Genomic DNA, 25,601 nt, shown 5'->3' on the forward strand with positions numbered 1-25,601 from the left:
CTTACGAAACGACAGATTTAGATCAACACTAATACTGAAATTTACAGTTTAAGAACAAACCAGACTTGTTACACAACAGGTCCCGTTTTAACAAATCAATTTCGTAATGTCGTTGTATTGTAGATGGTAGGCCTTATATGTGTATCTAATGCCTATTGTACAAGCACAGAGGAGGCTATTTCTGGAGTAATCAGGCACGATCGTGGTAAGATAAAATAAATCCCTGTGTATTTTGTAGTGATTAAGAAAGTTAAAATCTCAAATGACAATAACACATTTGTCTCAAGTCACACATGACAATCACGCAGCAACACCTGTAACTGTATCTGCTGCAGAATATTAGAAAATTATAATATGAAATGCTACCACTAAGTGCCAAGCAGACACTGTTGTAAAATGTCGTGCTTCTAAGCAAAAGGAAAAAGATACGACACAACAGATATGCAGATTTACAATTGTATTTCAAAACGTTTCAGTGCCTCCAGACACTCATTAAAATAATTGATTGTTTGAAATATATTACATAACAGAATGTTGGTTACAAATTCTACAGTTTAGTTCAGCACCTGTTTCACCTATTGGTGCCAAACTGCGTTAAGAAGCTGAACAACTTGCAGCAGTTGCCAATTACGTGATATCTGCATAAGCATGCAAGAGCCCTATAGCCTATATGATATAACATTGCTAAAACGTGACGTTTTTAACATTTATTGAGGCTATCAATTCACACGAAATGTTTCCTAGTTTCCTATAACTCTTCACCATTTCTCACATGAATTCTGAATTGAAGCTCTACCATGTTCCATTACTGCGCCAATGGCGATAAAGCTACGTAATAAACTCCACACTTCACTCCATTAGCAAACTGACGGTTCCTCTGTGCTTCAGAACGTGTGCTGTCAAACGATCCCTTCCATTGGTTGTTTCGTAAATTTCTTTTCTACCCAATTCCATTTCTGTACTACCCAAAGGGGATTTCCGGTTGTAAATGGAACACAGTAGTTTTGTGGAACTCGACGGGGGACGAATCGTTGCTTGCCACGTGGTCTAGTTCTGTACGCTGGTCTAACCTGTGCAAGCCTCATCATCTCCCACTAACTACTACAGCCTATGATCAAATAAACATGATTGCTGTAGTCGAACCTTGATCTCCAATTTTCCGTCACGTACAGTTCACTCTATTAGCAAACTGACTATTCCTCTATGCCTCAGGATGTGTGCTGTTAACTGATCCCTTCCTTTAGTCGCATCGTAAATTTCTTGTCCACCTAATCAATTCATAACTGTCCATTAATTATTAGACTTATCCACGAAATTTTCCGTATTATTCTGAAGCACCACATTAAAAAACTTATGTTCTCTTCTTGTCGGTTTATCACCCTGTGTTTCACATTCGTACAAGACTACACTCCAGACAAATACTTTCAGAAAACACTACGCAACGCATTTATACTCTATGTTAAGAAATATGAGGCGTAAAGAGAAAAAGGACCTTTGTAGCAGAAGTAAAATTTTCATTATAAGCAAAAAAAATCAAGTTTCGTTTTTTGTATGTTATAACAATTTACTTTAATCTGTACATGCTCGTATCGATTTGAAAGTTGGCTGAATCCAGCGGGAGTCAATAATATCATTAAAAGTAATTGATGTTAGTCGTATGGAAACGGTCATTATGGGGAAATAACTTGGCCCGAAAAAAGCCCCCTTTTTAAAATCTCTCAGCTGTGTATGCAATGTTTCACAAAACAGCATCTCTCGCATTTAGAAGCATTTTAGATAGTTCAGAGTAGCTTTGTACAAAAGAAGAACATTTAGTGATTAAAATAACGCCAAACAAGACAAGTGGTTCCTTTTTATATTACAGCTATAAACGCCTAAAGATGTTACCAAATTGTAGTTGACCATAACGTAGAATAAACACACCAGGACTTGGCCAAAAGCAAACAGCACAGGGTTCACTAATTTCTCTCAATTTAGGGCCAGTTTACTAGGTTTTAAATTTATGTACACTGCAATGTGGTATACGTCTGAAAGGGTTAACCTCATAAGATGTGATGTACCATTTGAAAAAGGAATTTTAAGGGTAATATATGTGCAGAGTGTGTTCCTTAAATATGTACAGTTAAACAATGGTAATGACCTGAAATTTTAAAATACGTTATCTAAAAACATCTTTTTTCCACTACAAATATTCACCCTGTCATAATTCACTCACATTTAGAGATCTAATTCACTCACATTTAGAGATCGAAATCTTTTTTTTAGTTATAATAACTAAAAAATTCAAAAATTTTCGGCTAGATGTTCCTTTTCCCTTTCCGTATTACGAATTTCTCTTTTCTAGAAACGCCTTGCCACTACTGCTTGTCTGAATTTTACATCCTCTCTACATCGGCTACAGTTAGTTATGTTGCTCCCCAAATAGCAAAATTCATCTACTACCGTTAGTGCCAGATTTCCTAATTTCGTTCCCTCAACATTGGCTGATTTAATTAGACTACGCATCATTCCCCCATTTTACTTTTGTTCACATTAAACTTGTAACTTCATTTCAACACACTATCCATTCCATCCATCTGATCGTCCAATTACTGTGTCTGACTTAATGACAATGTCAGTAGTAAATCTCAAACTTATTATATGTATCCCTTATACTCTAACTCCTTGTACAACATTTTCCTTTGTTTTCGATATACAAATTGAATAACATTGGCTGTAGGATACAAGCTTGTCTCACCCTCTTCTCAATTACTGCTTCCTTTCACTTCCGACTCTTTTAACTACAGACTGGTTTCTGTACAGGTTTTAAATAAAGTTTCACTCTGTGTATTTTATCCATGCAGCTTTCAGAATTTCAAGTAGTTTTGTCCACTCACCATTGTCAAATCTTCCTCTAAATCTATAATGCTGGAAACGTAGCTTCACGTTCCTTTAACATATCGTCGAAGATACGGCACAGAGTCAGTATAGCTTCATGTGGTCCAGCATTTCTGTGGAACCCCGATCTATCTAGACATCAGCTTCCGTCACTCTTAGAGTACTAACAATAAATAGTATCTCAAATACAATTACGAAAGGCCGGCCGCGGTGGCCGAGCGGTTCTAGGCGCTTCAGTCCGGAACCGCGCTGCTGCTACGGTCGCAGGTTCGAATCCTGCCTCGGGCACGGATGTGTGTGATGTCCTTAGGTTAGTTACGTTTAAGTAGTTCTAAGTTCTAGGGGACTGATGACCTCAGATGTTAAGTCCCATAGTGCTCAGAGCCACAATTACGAAAGTAATGCCGTAAGTGAAGGAGAATGGTAGTGAAACGTCCCCTTAAAACAATTTATACAAGACTGTGCTTAAACTGACACACAATATTTTTAGCGCAACGCAATCTGACTTTCAGAAATCCCTACAAAAGAATGGCCCAGACAAACATTAAACTATACCTTTCACAAATCACTTACCTCACAAAAATCTTCGTTACTCGAACTACTGCAATACAGCGAGCGCCACTATTGCCAGCTAAATAAAAGATTCAAACTACGGAAGGCACTAACTACTGATAGGCATAGTTAGCAAATGAAAGATTGTAATAGAGAACAAGCAATGTATTTACCTTAATAGTCATAATATATATAGCAGTTCATGACAAATTACAAAACTCCGCCATCTCTCTCCCCACATCGACCACTGCTGGCGGCTCACCTCCAACTGCGCAACGCTACGCGCTATTCACATCCAGCTGCCGCTGCCCAACACTACAATGGCAGACAACAATGCAAACTACCCACAGACTGCACACAGCACAGCCAGTGATTTTCATACAGAGAGCGCTACCTGTCAGCATGTCAAGAGACAGCACTGTCTTTCTGTTGGAAGGACACCACTACTTCTTCAAGACTGCATGGAAATCCACTACTTCTGTGTGCAATTTTTTTTTACTAATGAGACTTTGTGAAAAAAACTGTAATTACTATTATGATGAATGATCAGGACTGTCTTTATGGACTGTGAGAAAATTTTAGCTTTTGACCAACATTGTATAAATAAGTGTGTGCATTTGATATCTTTGGCTGTGCGGTTAAAGGCGCTGCAGTCTGGAACCGCAAGACCGCTACGGTCGCAGGTTCGAATCCTGCCTCGGGCATGTATGTTTGTGATGTCCTTAGGTTAGTTAGGTTTAACTAGTTCTAAGTCTAGGGGACTAATGACCTCAGCAGTTGAGTCCCATAGTGCTCAGAGCCATTTGAACCATTTGATATCTTTGTTATTGTAATTATGAAAAATTTTTTCAAATCATTATTGGCCACTGCCCAAAAATATTTTGTAAAATTTTTTGTGGGGAGCATGGGGCTATGTAAGTAGGCTGTTTATGTTTTCTTTATGTAAGTAGGCTGTTTATGTTCTTATATTTGTAACGCCGCCGCCACGTAGCGCTCTCTGTATGAAAATCACTGGCTGTGCTGTGTGCAGTCTGTGGCTAGTTTACATTGTTGTCTGCCATTGTAGTGTTGGGCAGCTGGATGTGAACAGCGCGTAGCGTTGCGCAGTTGGAGGTGAGCCGCCAGCAGTGGTGGATGTGGGGAGAGAGATGGCGGAGTTTTGTAATTTGTCATGAACTGCTATATATATTATGACTATTAAGGTAAATACATTGTTTGTTCTCTATTAAAATCTTTCAATTGCTAACTATGCCTGTCGGGAGGACGACGGTTCAATCCCGTCTCCCGCCATCCTGATTTAGGTTTTCCGTGATTTCCCTAAATCTCTTCAGGCAAATGCTGGGATGGTTCCTTTGAAAGGGCACGGCCGATTTCCTTCCCCATCCTTCCCTCACCCGAGCTTGCGCTCCGTCTCTAATGACCTCGTAGTCGACGGGACGTTAAACACTAATCTCCTCCTCCTCCTCCAACTATGCCTATCAGTAGTTAGTGCCTTCCGTAGTTTGAATCTTTTATTTAGCTGGCAGTAGTGGCGCTCGCTGTATTGCAGTAGTTCGAGTAACGAAGATTTTTGTGAGGTAAGTGATTTGTGAAAGGTATAGTTTAATGTTTGTCTGGGCCACTCTTTTGTAGGGATTTCTGAAAGTCAGATTGCGTTGCGCTAAAAATATTGTGTGTCAGTTTAAGCATAGTCTTGTATAAATTGTTTTAAGGGGACGTTTCAGTAGCAACCTGTAAATATTCATGTTCAGTACATAATGCGATAATAATTGTATGTATTAATGGTATTCTGTATATCAGTTACTGCGATGTCTGCGCTGGTTATTTCACCATCAATGTACAGCTGTAATAGCTATACATCAGCAGTGCAACTTCGCGTTCTACGGCACGTGCACAAAACAGAAGCCGCTGCCCTGCCGACTAAGGGAGAGAAATGCACCCAGACGGTGAAAGCCTCGGATGGCTGGTATCTGGCTGGACGCTGGACGCACGTCCCAGGTAATTACCCTCTTGCTCCCTGCTGCCGTTATGTGGAAAACCCACAGCAAAGCTGGGCGCTGCGGCAGAAACTCGATGGTCAAAGACCAGGCGAGCAGGCGGCTCGATTGTCAAAGGGAAACCCGAGCCGAGCCGTGCCGTGCCTACAGCGTTGACGTGGCCGCTGTCGGCCCCATACAAGCCACGTACCTCCGGCCAACATCGCTCTTATAGAGCCTCACCACGGCGCTACGCACGAAAGTCAACGCCGCCCACGGATATCTAATGAACGGAGCGGAGGGCAGACCAACTGTGACAGGTATAAATGACGTAGACAGTTACAGTGTGGCGTGCGAACATGAGCACTGTGTGAGATATGGGAATGATGGAGCCTGGAGCTTGTCACATATTGTGAGATAGTCGAACTGTGATCCACTACACTCACACACTTTTTTCAGAAGAATTACTTTTATAGAAGTGCCTTTCACACATTAAATAACAAAAGAAAAAACATGATCTGCCATTTTACATGGTTCCAAAAGTAGTACTTTGTGTGTCATACAAATTTTAATAATGAACATATACAGGGTGTTTCAAAAATGACCTGTATATTTGAAACGGCATTACAAACTAAACGAGCAGCGATAGAAATACACCGTTTGTTGCAATATGCTTGGGACAACAGTACATTTTCAGGCAGACAAACTTTCGAAATTACAGTAGTTACAATTGTCAACAACAGATGGCGCCGCGGTCTGGGAAACTCTATAGTACGATATTTTCCACATATCCACCATGCGTAGCAATAATATGGCGTAGTCTCTGAATGAAATTACCCGAAACCTTTGACAACGTGTCTGGCGGAATGGCTTCACATGCAGATGAGATGTACTGCTTCAGCTGTTCAATTGTTTCTGGATTCTGGCGGTACACCTGGTCTTTCAAGTGTCCCCACAGAAAGAAGTCACAGGGGTTCATGTCTGGCGAATAGGGAGGCCAATCCACGCCGCCTCCTGTATGTTTCGGATAGCCCAAAGCAATCACACGATCATCGAAATATTCATTCAGGAAATTAAAGACGTCGGCCGTGGGATGTGGCCGGGCACCATCTTGCATAAACCACGAGGTGTTCGCAGTGTCGTCTAAGGCGGTTTGTACCGCCACAAATTCACGAAGAATGTCCAGATAGCGTATTGCAGTAATCGTTTCGGATCTGAAAAATGGGCCAATGATTCCTTTGGAAGAAAGAGACCAGTACTTTTAGAGGATGCAGAGACGATGGGACTGCAACATGTGGATTTTCGGTTCCCCATATGCGCCAGTTCTGTTTATTGACGAAGCCGTCCAGGTAAAAATAAGCTTCGTCAGTAAACCAAATGCTGCCCACATGCATATCGCCGTCATCAATCCTGTGCACTATATCGTTAGCGAATGTCTCTCGTGCAGCAATGGTAGTGGCGCTGAGGGGTTGCCGCGTTTGAATTTTGTATGGATAGAGGAGTAAACTCTGGCGCAAGAGACGATACGTAGACGTTGGTATCATTTGGACCACAGCTGCAACACGGCGAACGGAAACCCGAGGCCGCTGTTCGATCACCTGCTGCACTAGCTGCGCGTTGCCCTCTGTGGTTGCCGTACGCGGTCGCCCTACCTGTCCAGCACGTTCATCCGTCACGTTCCCAGTCCGTTGAAATTTTTCAAACAGATCCTTTATTGTATCGCTTTTCGGTCCTTTGGTTACATTAAACCTCCGTTGAAAACTTCGTCTTGTTGCAACAACACTGTGTTCTAGGTGGTGGAATTCCAACACCAGAAAAATCCTCTGTTCTAAGGAATAAACCATGTTGTCCACAGCACACTTGCACGTTGTGAACAGCACACGCTTACAGCAGAAAGACGACGTACAGAATGGCGCACCCACAGACTGCGTTGTCTTCTATATCTTTCACATCACTTGCAGCGCCATCTGTTGTTTAAAATTGTAACTACTGTAATTTCGAAAGTTTGTCCGCCTGAAAATGCACTGTTGTCGCAAGCATATTGCAACAAACGGTGTATTTCTATCGCTGCTCGTTTAGTTTTTATTGCCGTTTCAAATATACCGTTCATTTTTGAAACACCCTGCATTCGAACTGTGATCCACTACACTCACACACTTTTTTTAGAAGAATTACTTTTATAGAAGTGCCTTTCACACATTAAATAACAAAAGAAAAAAACATGATCTGCCATTTTACATGGTTCCAAAAGTAGTACCTTGTGTGTCATACAAAATTTAATAATGAACATATAACACAGTAATTATTACACATCGTAGCCTGAACTGTCCTCTGCACAACACTACCGTTCAACATTGTCACCCTGCATTTGTGCACATTTGCGCCATTGTTGAGCCTAGGTGTCAGAACCATTTTGCAAAAGTTCACGTTAACTCTTCTTGACTCATGTTTTTCAAGCTGTTTCAACCTCATCCACGAAGAAAGTGTATGGGGACGCAGTAACGGACTTCACCAATCTGTGGCGTTTGGTGAAGATGTTTGGTAACAGTTGCCGGCCGACAACATCTGTCACAGATGCCTTTCAAGGAGGTGCTGTTGAAGTGATTCGGGCAGATAGTCACGTGAGAGTTCACAGTCAACAGTGAAACCTGGGTTTTTCAAAGTCATGTATCAAGAAGCAAAATCCTGCTTTTTCCAAGCTTCTTTTGATGCATGGTTTCAACGACGGAGATATGTATACCAATGCGTAGTCACTACGTTGAACCGTAGTGTTGCGTAAACGTTCAGTCTATGATCTGTACTCCTTCCGATGTTGTATGTTCGTTACTAAATGTTTTATGACAAAGGGGCCATTATCTTTGGATCCACCCCTGTGTGTAAGCATCCGAAGTATCTGCCTAGAGTCATTAAAATATGTATCTATCGACTAGTTCGCGTTGAAAGAGAGAAATTCCCACAACTGGGAAATAAGTTTATTCAAATCTCCATCCATATATTTCGGTTTGGATTTACTGCACTTCATTCAAATCACTTTGCAAGTGGTACTGTGTCTATAACGTCAATCTACAATTTCCGATTTTTGAGAAAGTAAGTTCTGTGCGTGGCCGAACGTTGCTATTAACGTTCCCATCAATGTTAGCGGAGCAAACTCTATACTCCTGTAAGAGTTTGATTCCAAAATTCATATTTTTATCTGGAATGGGATTATGAGGAAGATAATGCATTACTGCCGATTCTGTCTGTTTATTGTGCAGCACCTTAAAAATCACTCACAAAGTTATTAACAAATATGTCTCTGATTGGCCTGGGCTACAATGACCGAACAAAATGGTTCAAATGGCTCAGAGCACTATGAGACTTAACTTCTGAGGTCATCAGTCCCCTAGAACTTAGAACTACTTCAACCTAACTAACCTAAGGACATCACACACATCCATGCGCGAGGCAGGATTCGAACCTGCGAGCGTGCGGTCGCGCGGTTCCAGACTGTAGTGCCTAGAACCGCTCGGTCACCCCGGCCGGTAATGATCGAAGACTCTGATGATTCACATTTGACTGAAATTACATGCAGTATTCAGACCAAAAGCTGCATTTACTTCATCTTCATTCAAGCTATTGTAACGCGATATTGTATAGATTAAGCGTTTCTTAACGACGTTAATGATACGATTTCCCGTATTATTTAGTTTCAGACTCCCATCAAACCCCGTTAGGAAATATTTCCACTTTAGCGCTTTAAGTATGAATTCTATCATACTTTTGAGGCAAGACAAGAGACGCCTCCTTCAGGATAGGCATCCCGCAAACCGGAACTGCCTCTATCCCCTGATTGAGAAGCAATACTCGAATGTGGTCTATCTATAGTGGCACTACTGGATCTGTCACAACAGGTATGTGCTAACATGGAAAATACCTGTTGTTGCTAATGGCTTTCTAGCAGAGTATTCGTAACAATGTGAGTTAAACTTAAATCAAGTTATTGACGTTACAAAACTGGCCATAACTTACGGCAGTGATTTTCAAGAGGGAAGGAAGTGATGGAGGTAGATACTAAACAAGATCAAATGTGTCTATTAACTGAGCATAACGAACAATACAAACATGAAGAAGATATGCGAAATGAGAGCAGCCAGTCATTTAAGTTTTGTCTTAGATTACAGGACAAAAATAAACAAAACCGGGGAATGTGAAAATTTTGTTCATGTGTTATGTTTTGAACGACTTCACAGAACTCTCCTAAATTTTGTTTTGTCTTCAGTGATTTCATCAGAACTAACCTTTTCCTGTTCATTAATTTCATTCAGCCTATTATTGCAATTTTCATCAGTAAACCAAGATTTTTAACTTTGGTTTGAGTTTACTCCTAATTATGCTATACACTTGTTACTATTCCAGATTCCTTTCTGTAACTGCGATATTTCTTGTTTCTCATAAATTGTATTTCCGTATTTAAACCTAAAATTTTCTTCTCCATGTTTCGATCATATATTTATTTCAGTTTGTAGTACATGAATTGCTTCTGTTTCGCAAAGCCATTGTACTGTCTTGGTACTGATATAGATATTTTATTTTATGTATTCCATGTGCGTTTGTATCCTCTTAATTATTTTTTTAACATTTCTTTGTTCAATTGTTGCGTCTAGATACTTGACTCTCTCGCTGTTTTATATTCTTCAGTAGCATTTGCTAATCCTCTCGATAATAACCTAAATGTTTAGGTGTGCAAATTCGGTTAATGACAAATCTACGTCCAGTTTTCCTCCTCGCGCATAAGCATCGCCTTTCAGCCCCAGGAACAGAAATACTCTTGCCTCTTCGACAAATCCTGAATTTGACAAGTGCAGGCGAGCAAGGACGAGTTCCACCTTCAGAGACGATGCTAGAGATGGAGCGGGTTGCTTGGATGTCTACACGTGCAATGAAGGCTAGGGAGCTTCTCCATTTGCAACTGGCCAACACGGCACAACTCGCAACACTCTCCCGCACCCTTCCACACCCCGCCGACGCTCCCGGTCCGCGAACTTGGTGGGAAGAAGCCACGCGCGGCACAACTTATCGGCCCACTCACTGCCTCTGCTTCAAGTTCCCAAAGCTCCAACTTCTACCGCAGAGGCGATGGTGTCGCCCTATCGAAGGGCTGTCCTGCTGCAATTCCTACAGCGTGGTGAATACCAGACACAGCCATGTGTTCGATTTGCAAACCGCAAAGTCTAATTCTTTCTCTTCAGTTTAACTGATTTCCCCATGGGTTTGTGACGAAACGTAGTAATTTCTTTTTAGTTTAGTTTAATTTTTGAATGTTTCACGGATCATAATTGCGACATCTTGTTAAGATGTACGAGGGCAGTTCAATAAGTAATGCAACACATTTTTTTCTCGGCCAATTTTGGTTGAAAAAACCGGAAATTTCTTGTGGAATATTTTCAAACATTCCCGCTTCGTCTCGTATAGTTTCATTGACTTCCGGCTGGTGGCAGCGCTGTACGGAGCTGTTAAAATGGCGTCTGTAACGGATGTGCGTTGCAAGCAACGGGCAGTGATCGAGTTTCTTTTGGCGGAAAACCAGGGCATCTCAGATATTCATAGGTGCTTGCAGAATGTCGACGGTGATCTGGCAGTGGACAAAAGCACGGTGAGTCGTTGGGCAAAGCGTGTGTCATCATCGCCGCAAGGTCAAGCGAGACTGTCTGATCTCCCGCGTGCGGGCCGGCCGTGCACAGCTGTGACTCCTGCAATGGCGGAGCGTGCGAACACACACTCGTTCGAGATGATCGACGGATCACCATCAAACAACTCAGTGCTCAACTTGACATCTCTGTTGGTAGTGCTGTCACAATTGTTCACCAGTTGGGATATTCAAAGGTTTGTTCCCGCTGGGTCCCTCGTTGTCTAACCGAACACCATAAAGAGCAAAGCAGAACCATCTGTGCGGAATTGCTTGCTCGTCATGTGGCTGAGGGTGACAATTTCTTGTCAAAGATTGTTACAGGCGATGAAACATGGGTTCATCACTTCGAACCTGAAACAAAACGGCAATCAATTGAGTGGCGCCACACCCACTCCCCTACCGAGAAAAAGTTTAAAGCCATACCCTCAGCCGGTAAAGTCACGGTTACAGTCTTCTGGGACGCTGAAGGGGTTATTGTGTACGATGTCCTTCCCCATGGTCAAACGATCAACTCTGAAGTGTATTGTGCTACTCTTCAGAAATTGAAGAAACGACTTCAGCGTGTTCGTAGGCACAAAAATCTGAACGAACTTCTCCTTCTTCATGACAACGCAAGACCTCACACAAGTCTTCGCACCCGAGAGGAGCTCACAAAACTTCAGTGGACTGTTCTTCCTCATGCACCCTACAGCCCCGATCTCGCACCGTCGGATTTCCATATGTTTGGCCCAATGAAGGACGCAATCCGTGGGAGGCACTACGCGGATGATGAAGAAGTTATTGATGCAGTACGACGTTGGCTCCGACATCGACCAGTGGAATGGTACCGTGCAGGCATACAGGCCCTCATTTCAAGGTGGCGTAAGGCCGTAGCATTGAATGGAGATTACGTCGAAAAATAGTGTTGTGTAGCTAAAAGATTGGGGAATAACCTGGTGTATTTCAATGCTGAATGAAACAACCCCTGTTTCAGAAAAAAATGTGTTGCATTACTTATTGAACTGCCCTCGTAGAACAAGCAAGGTTACAGTTATCAATGAAAGATACTGGTAAATGCTGACCATTTATACGACTGATACTTAACTATGTTCAGTCTCTATCTATCTATCTGTCACTCTCTCTCCTCCTCCAAAAATTCCTTGTCACTCTCGGCCGCCTCCCCCCCCCCCCCCCACAACCACACACTATTATTACGCACTCACCTACAGAGGCGAGATGGAGTTAAATTTAATATATGTAAAATTTCTTATTATTGTACTTTCAACATTGCAGCAATCGTGACAATCTGATATATAAGAAACTATCAGCCTCAACTGCGGTAATGAAACCAACATTTACCTAGGTTTCAACCCAAATAATTTAGCATCCTTCAGAAGATATACCTCAATCTATAATTTGCCTAACAGGGCATGGTCTAGAAATAAAACAGCCAGGATAGGCGTAGTCACATTTTAAAAATGCGGTACATAAGTGCTAAGTCAACCCCAAGACTTGACTTAAGCTCTGGCGAGCGCCTCGTCTCCATGGACGCCGTGTTGTGGGCCTCGGGAGCTCACGTGAAACTAAGTAGATCTAGATCACGCGCTGCAAATCAACATGGCGGGGAACACTGCGCACGTCTAACTGAGACCATGACTGTCAAAGAAAAAAGACCAACGCAGTTATATCTTAAAACAAATAACTTATAGAAAGGTTGAAAATCTTAAACATAAAGCCTCTGCACCAGGTTATGACTAAAATGTAACAAACCATCCATCGATTTATATAAGTGCAAACACACTACCCTGACTTACAGTATTAGAATATGTCGGGCCCTTTCACAACGATTGCTGCATAACGCACCCATAGGTGTTAATGCACAATCAGCTTAACAGCTCATGCATCGAAGCTGCTTACAAGAATAATATACAGAAGAATGGAAAAGAAAATTGAGAATGCGCTAGGTGACGATCAGTTTGGCTTTAGGAAAAGTAAAGGGACGAGAGTGGCAATTCTGACGTTACGGCTAATAATGGAAGCAAGGCTAAAGAAAAATCAAGACACTTTCATAGGATTTGTCGACCTGGAAAAAGCGTTCGACAATATAAAATGGTGCAAGCTGTTCGAGATTCTGAAAAAAGTAGGGGTAAACTATAGGGAGAGACGGGTCATATACAATATGTACAACAACCAAGAGGAAATAATAAGAGTGGACGATCAAAAACGAAGTGCTCGTATTAAGAAGGGTGTAAGACAAGGCTGTAGCCTTTCGCCCCTACTCTTCAATCTGTACATCGAGGAAGCAATGATGGAAATAAAAGAAAGGTTCAGGAGTGGAATTAAAATACAAGGTGAAAGGATATCAATGATACGATTCGCTGATGACATTGCTATCCTGAGTGAAAGTGAAGGAGAATTAAATGATCTGCTGAACGGAATGAACAGTCTAATGAGTACACAGTATGGTTTGAGAGTAAACCGGAGAAAGACGAAGGTAATCAGAAGTAGTAGAAATAAGAATAGCGAGAAAGTTAACATCAGGACTGATGGTCACGAAGTCAATGAAGTTAAGGAATTCTGCTACCTAGGCAGTAAAATAACCAATGACGGACGAAGCAAGGAGGACATCAAAAGCAGACTCGCTATGGCAAAAAAGGCATTTCTGGTCAAGAGAAGTCTATTAATATCAAATACCGGCCTTAATTTGAGGAAGAAATTTCTGAGGATGTACGTCTCGAGTACAGCATTGTATGGTAGTGAAACATGGACTGTGGGAAAACCGGAACAGAAGAGAATCGAAGCATTTGAGATGTGGTGCTATAGACGAATGTTGAAAATTAGGTGGACTGATAAGGTAAGGAATGAGGAGGTTCTACGCAGAATCGGAGAGGAAAGGAATATGTGGAAAACACTGATAAGGAGAAGGGGCAGGATGATAGGACATCTGCTAAGACATGAGGGAATGACTTCCATGGTACTAGAGGGAGCTGTAGAGGACAACAACTGTAGAGGAAGACAGAGATTGGAACATGTCAAGCAAATAATTGAGGACGTAGGTTGCAAGTGCTACTCTGAGATGAAGAGGTTAGCACAGGAAAGGAATTCGTGGCGGGCCGCATCATACCAGTCAGTAGACTGATGACCAAAAAAAAAGGTGTTAATGAAAGATGACATAGGACATTAAACAGCGAAACTGTAGTATGTAATCGCCATAATGCAATGACCACAGTTAACTTGTACACAGATGGTCGAGTAGGTGTTTTTATCAAAAATGGTTCAAATGGCTCTGAGCACTATGTGACTTAACATATGTGGTCATCAGTCCCCTAGAACGTAAAACTAATTAAACCTAACTAAAATAAGGACATCACACACATCCATGCCCGAGGCAGGATTCGAACCTGTGACCGTAGTGGTCACGCGGTTCCAGACTGAAGCGCCTAGAACCAGACGGCTTCACCGACCGGCTGTTTTTATCAGTTGATGTAGATATACTTCTTATTGCTGAAACACACTGAATAAAGAATATTATTAAGATTAATTTTTTTAACTTCTTACTAAAAATAACGCGTGAGTGAACAAACAACGCCACTTCATCGCCATGTAATAGCAAATGACCAGCGTAGATCAAATTATGTTTTACGTGTAAAAAAAATACGGTAATTGCGTGAACGGACGTGCAACGAAAGTTCACCTGGGCTTTTGTGGGACTGTGGTAGCTATCCAAGGCACCATGACAGATGTGGACTACGTAAACATTAGTGAACACCTTCTGCACCCCTTCTTTCTTGATCCCATCCCTGACTGCTGTGACATGTTCCAGTGGGACACCGGTACCTGTCACAAGCCAGAATCGAGTTACAATGGTTTGACGAGCACACTTTGATGGTTTGGCCAGCAAATGTGCCTGACCTGAACCCAATGGGACGCTATCAGTCGCCACCCTCTCACCCACAAATCAGCGGTCCATAATTTCCGCGAACTGCCAGAACTGTGCGTAAATATCTGTTGCCACATACCTCTTGAAACTTAAGAAAGACATTTCGTATCTTTATCAAACAGAATCGCCTTTGTATTGCGTTCTAGAGGTAGACCAGGACTATTAAGGTGGTCATAACGTATTCGCTGTCCGCCCCCGGTAGTTGAGTGGTCAACACGACGGGATGTCAATCTTAAGGGCCCCGGTTCGATTCCCGGCTGGGTCGGAGATTTTCTCCGGTCAGGGGCGGAGTGTTGCGTTGTCCTAATCATCATCATTTCATCCCTCGACGCGCAAGTCGCCGAAGTGGCGTCAAATTGAAAGACTTGCACCCGGCGAACGCTGTACCCGACGGGCGGCCATGGTCATACTGTAACAACAACAACACTGTACTATTGTACAGGTTTCGGGTAATTTCATTCAGAGACTACGCCATATTATTGCTACGCATGGTGGATATGTGGAAAATATCGTACTATAGAGTTTCCCAGACCGCAGCGCCATCTGTTGTTGAAAATTGTAACTACTGTAATTTCGAAAGTTTTTCTGCCTGAAAATGTATTGTTGTCCCAAGCATATTGCAACAAACGGTGTATTTCTATCGCTGCTCGTTTAGTTTTTATTGCCGTTTCAAATATACCGGTCATTTTTGAAACACCCTGTACATATAACTAAATTTTTTTTCCATCTAATTTTTCGATAAATTAGTGTAATTGATGTTCTGATTTCATTTCTTTTTTGTTTCATGCCATTATGTTAAGGAAACTGTAAACAATTTTTAATGTTAATATTAATGTTTATGTCAAATTTCAAGCAATATTGTAATAGAATTGAAGATGTTAAAGTTGTGATTGTGCGTCTGGTCCATACGTAGGCAATGTATTAGAATATGTAGAATGCAAAACCTCGGGTGAATACCCTGTCTGTAAGGGAGCGGTAAAAGGTGGATGGCAGGCGAGCGCGGGAAAACACACACGGGCGCTGCACGGCATAACGGGCTCAGCAGTAGTAGTCGGAGTTGGGCATTGGCCTGAGCAACACGTTCTGGAGCGAGGAGGCTCTCCTGGAAGACGCAGTTTCATTGAGCCTCGGATATGCCGTTCCAACGCCTATACAGCATGGCAAAATTCCATAGGCACTAAATGGAAAAGTATGGCGACGCTAAGAAGAAGTAAAGTGCCGATACGTTGGTTGGTTGTTTGGGGAAGGAGACCAGACAGCGTGGTCATCGGTCTCATCGGATTACGGAAGGATGGGGAAGGAAGTCGGCCGTGCCCTTTCAGAGGAACCATCCCGGCGGCATTTGCCTGGAGTGATTTAGGGAAATCACGGAAAACCTAAATCAGGATGGCCGGACGCGGGATTGAACCGTCGTCCCCCCGAATGCGAGTCCAGTGTCTAACCACTGCGCCACCTCGCTCAGTAAAGTGCCGATACGTCAAGAGCCATTGCTGTGGTTGTTTGTGTGCTCTGTGCCTCGCCATCTCGCCGCCCGCCAACCGCCGCATTGATACGAACAGGTTAAAACTTTTAGTACTGTATTCGTATGGACCAGTGTTACTTTTGTTCCATACTGTTCAATAACAACTTAAATTTTACCAGAACTATCCTATCATTTAATTATCCTCACAACTAACCTAGACAGGGTCCTTTCCAAATGTTGTGCAATCCGAGTGTCCCGAGATGAATAATTAAAGTTTGTGTTAATAATAATTACCTGCAGACCTAACTATGTTAGAATGGTGTTTAAAGAACTGTTTTGTTAATGAATCAATAGATAAATAACCAAGGTCTGACAAAGTTGGAAGATAATTTTGATATTGATTTAGTAACGAAGTTTAATTATTTTGAGACAGATATAATGGTATTTAAATGAGCAGGAAATAAGATGAAAAGAGTAGTAACTCATATATTGGAAATCTTGAGCACATAATGATTTCAGTAATCAAATTTTTTAATACAGTGATCATAACAGTTTCAGGGTCCCCCCCCCCCCTTTTTATTCATTTGAATTCTGAAGTGCTCTAAACTGATTTGACCAGCAAAGTTAAAGTCAATATAAAGTCCAAAATTTATCAGTGTTTTAACTTTATCAAAATTGACATTGTGTGTGTGATTCGAAAGTGTTATTTCTAGGGTAACCTATGCCCGATTTTAATCAGATCAATAGACAGTACGAAGTTTTGTAGTAAACATTATAGTGTAGTGTTAGGTATTTATGGTTTATCCATATCAGTATAGAAAGTGAAATTATCAGTTCAATAGATTTTCTGGTTCTAAAATTTACCATATTATGCAGTGTTACTACGTGTTGTTTTGCATGAACATACATCAACTTGTACAGGGAAGAAACTCAGTTAATGCCTAATTAGGCTGGCGACCGTATTATTAACAAATTGGTAGCATCTGCTGTGTTGCTTTTAGTCCGTCCTGACGTGTAGTTGCATTTCGGACTTATTTGACGTATCATTGTTATTACAGAGTGAGTGTAAGTCTGATTTGCCTTCATTCAGGTACACACGGTCAATATCTATACAAAAATCCTTTCTCTTAAGGTGAAGCCCGTCAACTTACCATAGTACAGGCTTTAAGGAGTATCGTGTGCCCCTAGCGCAGCGTTACAATACGACATCTACATTTTACGTGTTCACTCATCAATTTATATCTCGAGTACAGCAAAGCGAAGTGTAATGCAGTGCTACACGTTACTGACGGGTGGCCCATAGTTCCACTTCATGCTGTATCCATATTAACAGGACCGTGTTTTGACCACTCGGTGTAAATGGGGACATGTTGTCATAGCTCTGCCAACTTTGTACAATGTCTATGGCCAGCACGAAATGAAGCTTTCTCGTGCAACACAAGACAGTAGAAAGTAGGAACGGTGATATTTGTTATCAGGAAAATTAGGAAGACTCCAATTACTTGGGAACTGGAAGAAGGACGAGGATTTTGCTACTGCATTGCAATGCAATTCCAAACTAAATACATGTACTGCGATCTGAAGGAGATCTGCATCGCTCTGAGTGCATTCATGGATGCCACCCAAACATTGTCTCTGCCCTCGTTATTTTGTAACATTCAGCAGAGAAAAACTACGAACTCTAAAAGCTTTCCTAATGACACCTGGTACAGAACTCGCTAAGATATCCCTCTCTCCCTATATAACAATCTGATATTTATAAATTTATTTCGGTGCATTTAGTGGTCATAGCGCTAAACATTCTACTCCAACCGACTTAACGCTGTCAATGAAAAATGACAGTTTCCCAGCTATTAGTGCCTCCGTGTCAACTTTTCCCGTTTTCCTCTTGCTGTCACATACTACTTCCCACAATTAAAAATTTTCCTGCACCGACCAGAAGACATGCAAGTCCTTTCTCATTCCCCCATCAATTTTCCCGCTTTTTGGCGTATTTTCCTTCAAATTATATGTATTTTCCGTCAATGTTTGTAATTTTATCGATCTTATGTCGCTTCTACCCATGCACTCATGACATCACTTTTTGCCACGTATTCTGAAATTGCTTGTAAATGTAGTACAGCTTTCAACATCTAGCGCAAAGCACTATTTTTCTGCTCTGATGGTATAGTACAGCACTGTATAGTATAGCATCCAGTTATTTCCAACCACTTATTCAACAGTTGCAGTGCATTTCCTCTGTTCGCTGTATGTCTATGTACAGGGTTATTACAAATGATTGAAGCGATTTCACAGCTCTACAATAACTTCATTATTTGAGATATTTTCACAATGCTTTGCACACACATACAAAAACTCAAAAAAATTTTTTAGGCATTCACAAATGTTCGATATGTGCCCCTTTAGTGATTCGGCAGACATCAAGCCGATAATCAAGTTCCTCCCACACTCGGCGCAGCATGTCCCCATCAATAAGTTCGAAAGCATCGTTGATGCGAGCTCGCAGTTCTGGCACGTTTCTTGGTAGAGGAGGTTTAAACACTGAATCTTTCACATAACCCTACAGAAAGAAATCGCATGGGGTTAACTCGGGAGAGCGTGGAGGCCATGACATGAATTGCTGATCATGATCTCCACCACGACCGATCCATCGGTTTTCCAATCTCCTGTTTAAGAAACGCCGAACATCATGATGCAAGTGCGGTGGGGCACCATCCTGTTGAAAGATGAAGTCGGCGCTGTCGGTCTCCAGTTGTGGCATGAGCCAATTTTCCGCGGGCTACGCGTGAAACTTGCCTGCACGCGTTCAACCGTTTCTTCGCTCACTGCAGGCCGACCCGTTGATTTCCCCTTACAGAGGCATCCAGAAGCTTTAAACTGCGCATACCATCGCCGAATGGAGTTAGCAGTTGGTGGATCTTTGTTGAACTTCGTCCTGAAGTGTCGTTGCACTGTTATGACTGACTGATGTGAGTGCATTTCAAGCACGACATACGCTTTCTCGGCTCCTGTCGCCATTTTGTCTCACTGCGCTCTCGAGCGCTCTGACGGCAGAAACCTGAAGTGTGGCTTCAGCCGAACTAGACTTTATGAGTTTTTCTACGTATCTGTAGTGTGTCGTGACCATACGTCAATGAATGGAGCTACAGTGAATTGATGAAATTGCTTCAATCATTTGTAATAGTCCTGTATGTATGAGTGTCAAAAATGGCCCAGAATGGTCCCGAGATAATGTTCAAGTGTGGATCCACCATGCATTATATCCGGAGTGCTGTTCACATGCAGATCCACAATAAGCATCTGGGATAGGCTTATAATGTAGATCCACGATACGATACGTCTGGGGTAAGATTCGCAGGTGGATGCACCATGTGTTACGTGTGGGGATGTGTTCCATGTCTGAAGGTGGATCCACCAAGCAGAGGACTGGGACATGGGAGCCATCTCTGACACATGCACCAACGCGTACTGAAAACGGAATAATTGCACTGCAACCGTTGAATATGTAGTTGGAAGTGACTGGATGCATACGAGTACAGTGCTATACTATACCGTCAAATCAGAAAAATAGTGCATTTGCGCCAGGCATTGACAACTGTACTATATTTGCAAACAATTTTAAAATACGTGGTGAGAAGTTAAGTCATGATCACCTGGGTAGAAGTGACATAAAGTCGATAAAATTAGATAGATTGACGGAAAATACGTATAAATTGAGCGAAAATACGTCAAAATGCGGGGAAATTGAGGGGGAATGATGGCGTGTTTTCATGTCTTCTGCTTGGTGCAGGAAAATTCTTGTACATCGGAATGAGTAAGTGACAGCAAGAACGAGAAAAACCTGACATAGAAGCAATAGAAAACAGGGAAAAAGTCATTTTTCGCCGACAGCAATAAGATGGCTGGAACGTAATGTTTAATGTGGAAGGCACCAAATGTAGAGTAATCAAGTTATATATGTCGGATCACAAGCTCAGGTGTGACCCCAAAGATATCGGCAACCACCTTATTGATTTTTATAAAATGTTCTTAGCTAAATGTCGTTGAATTACCAGCTGGGGGACTGCAATATACAACTGCAGAATGGGTCGCATGTTTAACCCTGTGCAACGATGTTTAGGTGTTTTAAATCCAAACAAGCAGTGTTTACAACGTGTTTCTCTGCAATATTCGCAAATCACGATCATGCTGGGCCAGCTAACCAATACACTATGTGATCAGAAGTATCCGGACACCCCCAAAAATATAATTTTTCATATTACGCCCATTATACTGCCACCTACTGCCAGGTACTCCATATCAGCGACCTCTGTATTCATTAGGCATCGTGAGCGAGCACAATGTGGCGCTCTGTGGAACTGACGGACTTCGAATGTCATCTGATTGGGTGTCACTTGTGTTATATGTCTTTACACGAGATTTCCACACTCCTAAACATCCCTAGGTCCACTGTTTCCGGGGTGATAGTCAAGTGGAAACGTGAAAGAACACGTACAGCACAAAAGTGTACATGCCGACCTCGTTTGTTGACTGGCAGAGACCGCCGACGGTTGAAGAGGGTAGTAATGTGTAATAAGCAGACATCTATCCGGACCATCACACAGAAATTCCAAACTGCATAAGGATCCACTATCCACTGCAAGTACAATGACAGTTAGACAGGAGGTGAGAAAACTAGAATTTCATGGTCGAGCGGCTGCTCATAAGCCACACATCACGCCGGTTACGCCAAACGACGCCTCGTTTCGTGTAAGGAGCGTAAACGTTGGACGATTGAACAGTGGAAAAACGTAGTGTGGAGCGACGAATCACGGTACACAATGCGGCCATCCGATGACAGGGTGTGGTATGGCGAATGCCCAATGAAAGTCGTCTGCCATCGTGTGTAGTGGCAACAGTAAAATTCGGCGGTGTTATGGCGGAGGTGTTATGGTTTGGTCGCGTTTTTCATGAAGGGGCCTTGCATCCCTTGTTGTTTTGCATGGCATTATCACAGCACAGGCCTACATTGATGTTTTAGGCACCTTGTTGCTTCCCGCTGTTGAAGAGCAATTTGGCGATGGCATATCACACGATCGAGCACCTGTTCATAATGCACGGCTTGTGGCGGGGTGGGTACATGACAATAACATCCCTGCAATGGACTGGCCTGCACGAAGTCCTGACCTGAATCCTATAGAAGACCTTTGGGATGTTTTGGAATGCCGACTTCATGCCAGGCTTCACCGACCGACACCGATACCTCCCCTTAGTGCAGCACTCCGTGAAGAAAGGGCTGCCATTGCCCAAGAAACCTTCCAGCATCTGATTGAACGTATGCCTGCGACAGTGAAGACTGTTATCAAGGCTAAGGGTGGGCCAACACCATGCTGAATTCCAGCATTATCTATGGAGGGTGATCGGCCGGAGTGGCCGTCCGGTTCTAGGCGCTGCAGTCTGGAACCGAGCGACCGCTGCGGTCGCAGGTTCGAATCCTGCCTCGGGCATGGATGTGTGTGATGTCCTTAGGTTAGTTAGGTTTAAGTAGTTCTAAGTTCTAGGCGACTGATGACCTCAGAAGTTAAGTCGCATAGTGCTCAGAGCCATTTGAACCATTTGATATGGAGGGCGCCACGAAGTTGTAAGTCATTTTCAGCCAGGTGTCCGGATACTTGTACACTGTGTACCATACAGAACAGTTGCTCCGCGGTTTCTTAACAACATTCTATTGTTTGTCAATGGAGGTAGTAGCGATATATGATACATGCAAGTTGACTGCTATCTTTTATGCTTTGCTGGAAAAGAGAACCTTTTGCCTCTGCATGGATTTGCGTTAAAGAACGATAGAAAGTAGATGCTGGGATCAGTTAAGGGGGGCTTTAAGGGGCTCCGGCCGGCCGCGGTGGTCTAGCGGTTCTGGCGCTGCAGTCCGGAACCGCGGGACTGCTACGGTCGCAGGTTCGAATCCTGCCTCGGGCATGGGTGTGTGTGATGTCCTTAGGTTAGTTAGGTTTAAGTAGTTCTAAGTTCTAGGGGACTTATGACCTAAGATGTTGAGTCCCATAGTGCTCAGAGCCATTTGAACCATTTTTTAAGGGGCTCCGGAAAGGCTCAAAATCATGAAAAGATCAATTTTTACTTTTTTGCGTTTTCTGAATCTGCAGACTATTACCTTTTAATAGATATATAATTTATTCAGTTCCGAAGACTACAACTATTTTTAAATTTTTTTTGAAATGTGTTCTACATGGGCGTGACCCACTGTGGCGCTGTTAAACTGCTGTCAAATGGTGTTATTATTAACGTCCGTGTTCATCAGGTACATTTTAGTGATGTGAGATAAAGTATGTGTTGTGGCTAACCTATGATGGTTCAATGTATATCGCTGGTGTGATTGTCGATTGTTTCATGTTTATTTACTCTGTCGTTATCTCGAAAATATTCGTAATTAATTCTGTTTCTTGAGTCTCTGTTTTGTTGAAGTATAATAATGAGTAAAAGTAAAGTTTCTGTTGCGACTTTCAATGATGGCAACATTGTAAGGTGCAAGGTATTTAGAAATATGGGAATGAAGATAGGTTCTAACATGGTACGAGCGATGCTTGCTTTAGACAAGGAACGCCTTCGGGCTGCAGACAGGGCTGTAAAGAGTCTAGAAATACAAGCAAGAGTAAACAGGAGGAGGAACAAGAGGAAGCTGGAGGAGGAGTTTGCAGAGGATGAAGATAATCCATCCTATGGACCTGGAATGCACTAAAAAGTTAATCCAATCTTTGTCGCTCGATTCCCAAAACTTTTATTTTCTCATACTAATTACATGTTTTCTAAGGATCTTCCAAACATATTTGTTTCAAACTTTCAGTAAATGTTACACAGTACCTTCTGCATAATTTAACACAGCCTTTTTCCAAAAAACTGTATATTTTTGAATATATAAATAAAAAATTGCAAAAAAATGTTGTGAATTTTCATTACAAGTGAAAAAAATCATCTTTAATAACTGAACTAAAATTTTGTAAAATCCCTGTGTTAAGTTGTAGCCCATATTCCAATAAATAATCTGTAAAAAGTTCAACTTCCTACGTCAAATACTTTGTGAGGAAAGATGTAATTTATAAGCTTTATTTTAACATTGCAAGTATAGGGCGTTCCGGAGCCCCTTAAGAAGGTGTGATTTAATGGCAGACTGATGACGCACTCTAGAGAGAGGGAGATGTTGCTGCAGGTGATTTATCATGCATTTAGCCATTTCTTCCGTTGTTCTGCCTGGTTGCATTAGTTGTGTGGTATAACCAGCGACCAACTCGTATAAAACTGCGTCTTCTGTGTGTGGCTTAGAGTGCTATCCACCTGCAAGCGTTAACAACACATATCGCCATACCACAATCTGCAGAGGACTTCCAGCGCACGTTTGATGCATCATGCCCATTGATGGGAAACCTATTCCAACATCCTCCTCAAGACGAATGAGGTTGTATGCAAACTACTCCAGTTCTCTGCCACATCTTCAACATAAATCAAGTCGTTAGTTTCACAACGTCAGTGATTCTATGTTAATGACCAGTGCTGTGAGGTACTGCAAACCCTACGTATTAATTTTCTTGCCAGTTGCCCTGTTTATGAAGTTAGTGCAGCATGAGACGTAATTTCACTTCTCAAACACTGCTGCTATATGTTTGTCTGTTTCCTTGCAGTAGGTATTTTCCTTTGGTGACAATTATACGACTGATGCGAGCATAGTATAATTTCTGAACCGTACTCAGATGTGATCAGTGAGCGCTATACACCTCTGAAAAGCTATACTGTGCTTGTGTCATAAGGAATCTATGTTTCTCTTTGCTGTAGAAGGAGGTACTTTTATCATCTTAAAATATGTCACTGTAGTTAGTGGGATAAAAATGTTTCTGGGTGGCTATATGCTATATGCATTAGAGTATTCAGAGCGTTGCACCCTGCATGTCTAATATTTCTGTAAGCACGTGGCTTTAACATTATAGTGTCTTTAAGTGCAGAACCGTGTAGCCTTAGGAGTGCATGTGTTTATGTTCTGCATTCCTTTCTCTCTTTCAAATACCGTCTTGGTACTGACCCCAGACACTAGAACAATACTTAAGAATTGATAGCACAGCTGACTTACTTAAAATCCTTCAAACTCCATCCATCTGGAGCACAGTCATGCATAAACCATACATTTCTTCTTAACTGTATGTTACATCAGCACAACACTCATATCTATTATACACCAACAAGGGTGTTAACCTCCTCAACATGGGCCCATCTTGAGACATCTTGTGCAATTCAGTGGGTCCCATGAATAAGGCTGGAGCAGAACAGTCTTAGCGCAATGACAGTTATGGACAAGCTCGCTTTGTTCCTTCATGAGGCATGGAATTTAACAGATAAAGTACCCTCCTACTTCTGGCCACTTGCAAACTAAATTGACGACAGTGCTGCAGGGAGTGTTGGCCAAAGACGATGCGGGGAGATCTTAAATTTCCAACTTCTTCCATTAATGTCGCTTGCATCGACCAGTGTAAAGTTTTGTAGCCCAAATTGGAGGAGGACCATATCCCACATGCTATCAATCACAAGAGAGGATTCCTATGTTGTTCTTTCAAAAGCAGTTTGTTGCATTGTTTTTCTTCTGTAACACATCCAACAGTGTATGACTACGGCTTTGTACACTGCCATAAATCATGTTTTTCCAACACGACTTTCATGTCTGTGTCAGGTGCTAAACTGCCGTTAACACATTTTTATCGATTGGCTCTCACAGAAAGCTGGACATCATATGGTGTAAACTATGCAGGTCCCACAAGACACAGGATGCTTGAAATAAAAGAGAGAGGCGGTATTTCTTATTGAGAAAAATATGGAGGACATCACAACATACTGAGACTAAAAGATTTTGTGGCATTGTGGAGCATTTCCAAACATCTGTCCGCAGTAATAGGCTAGCATATGTCTAGGTGTTCCATTTTGAAGCCATTGATTCCTCATATTGCAGTCATGTACGTGATCACTGTTTTAGTACTGGCCATACCCCGAAAGTGCTCTCTCTATCTCAAACAAGTGGTGTAAGTCAATCATAATGTGGTAATCAACGTACCTGTAGATGGATATGATGGAAAAGACTCCACTGGTACGGGACAATGCACTGTGATAAGG

This window comes from Schistocerca cancellata, chromosome 3 (assembly GCF_023864275.1).
Source record: "Schistocerca cancellata isolate TAMUIC-IGC-003103 chromosome 3, iqSchCanc2.1, whole genome shotgun sequence".
Classification (NCBI taxonomy): domain Eukaryota; kingdom Metazoa; phylum Arthropoda; class Insecta; order Orthoptera; family Acrididae; genus Schistocerca; species Schistocerca cancellata.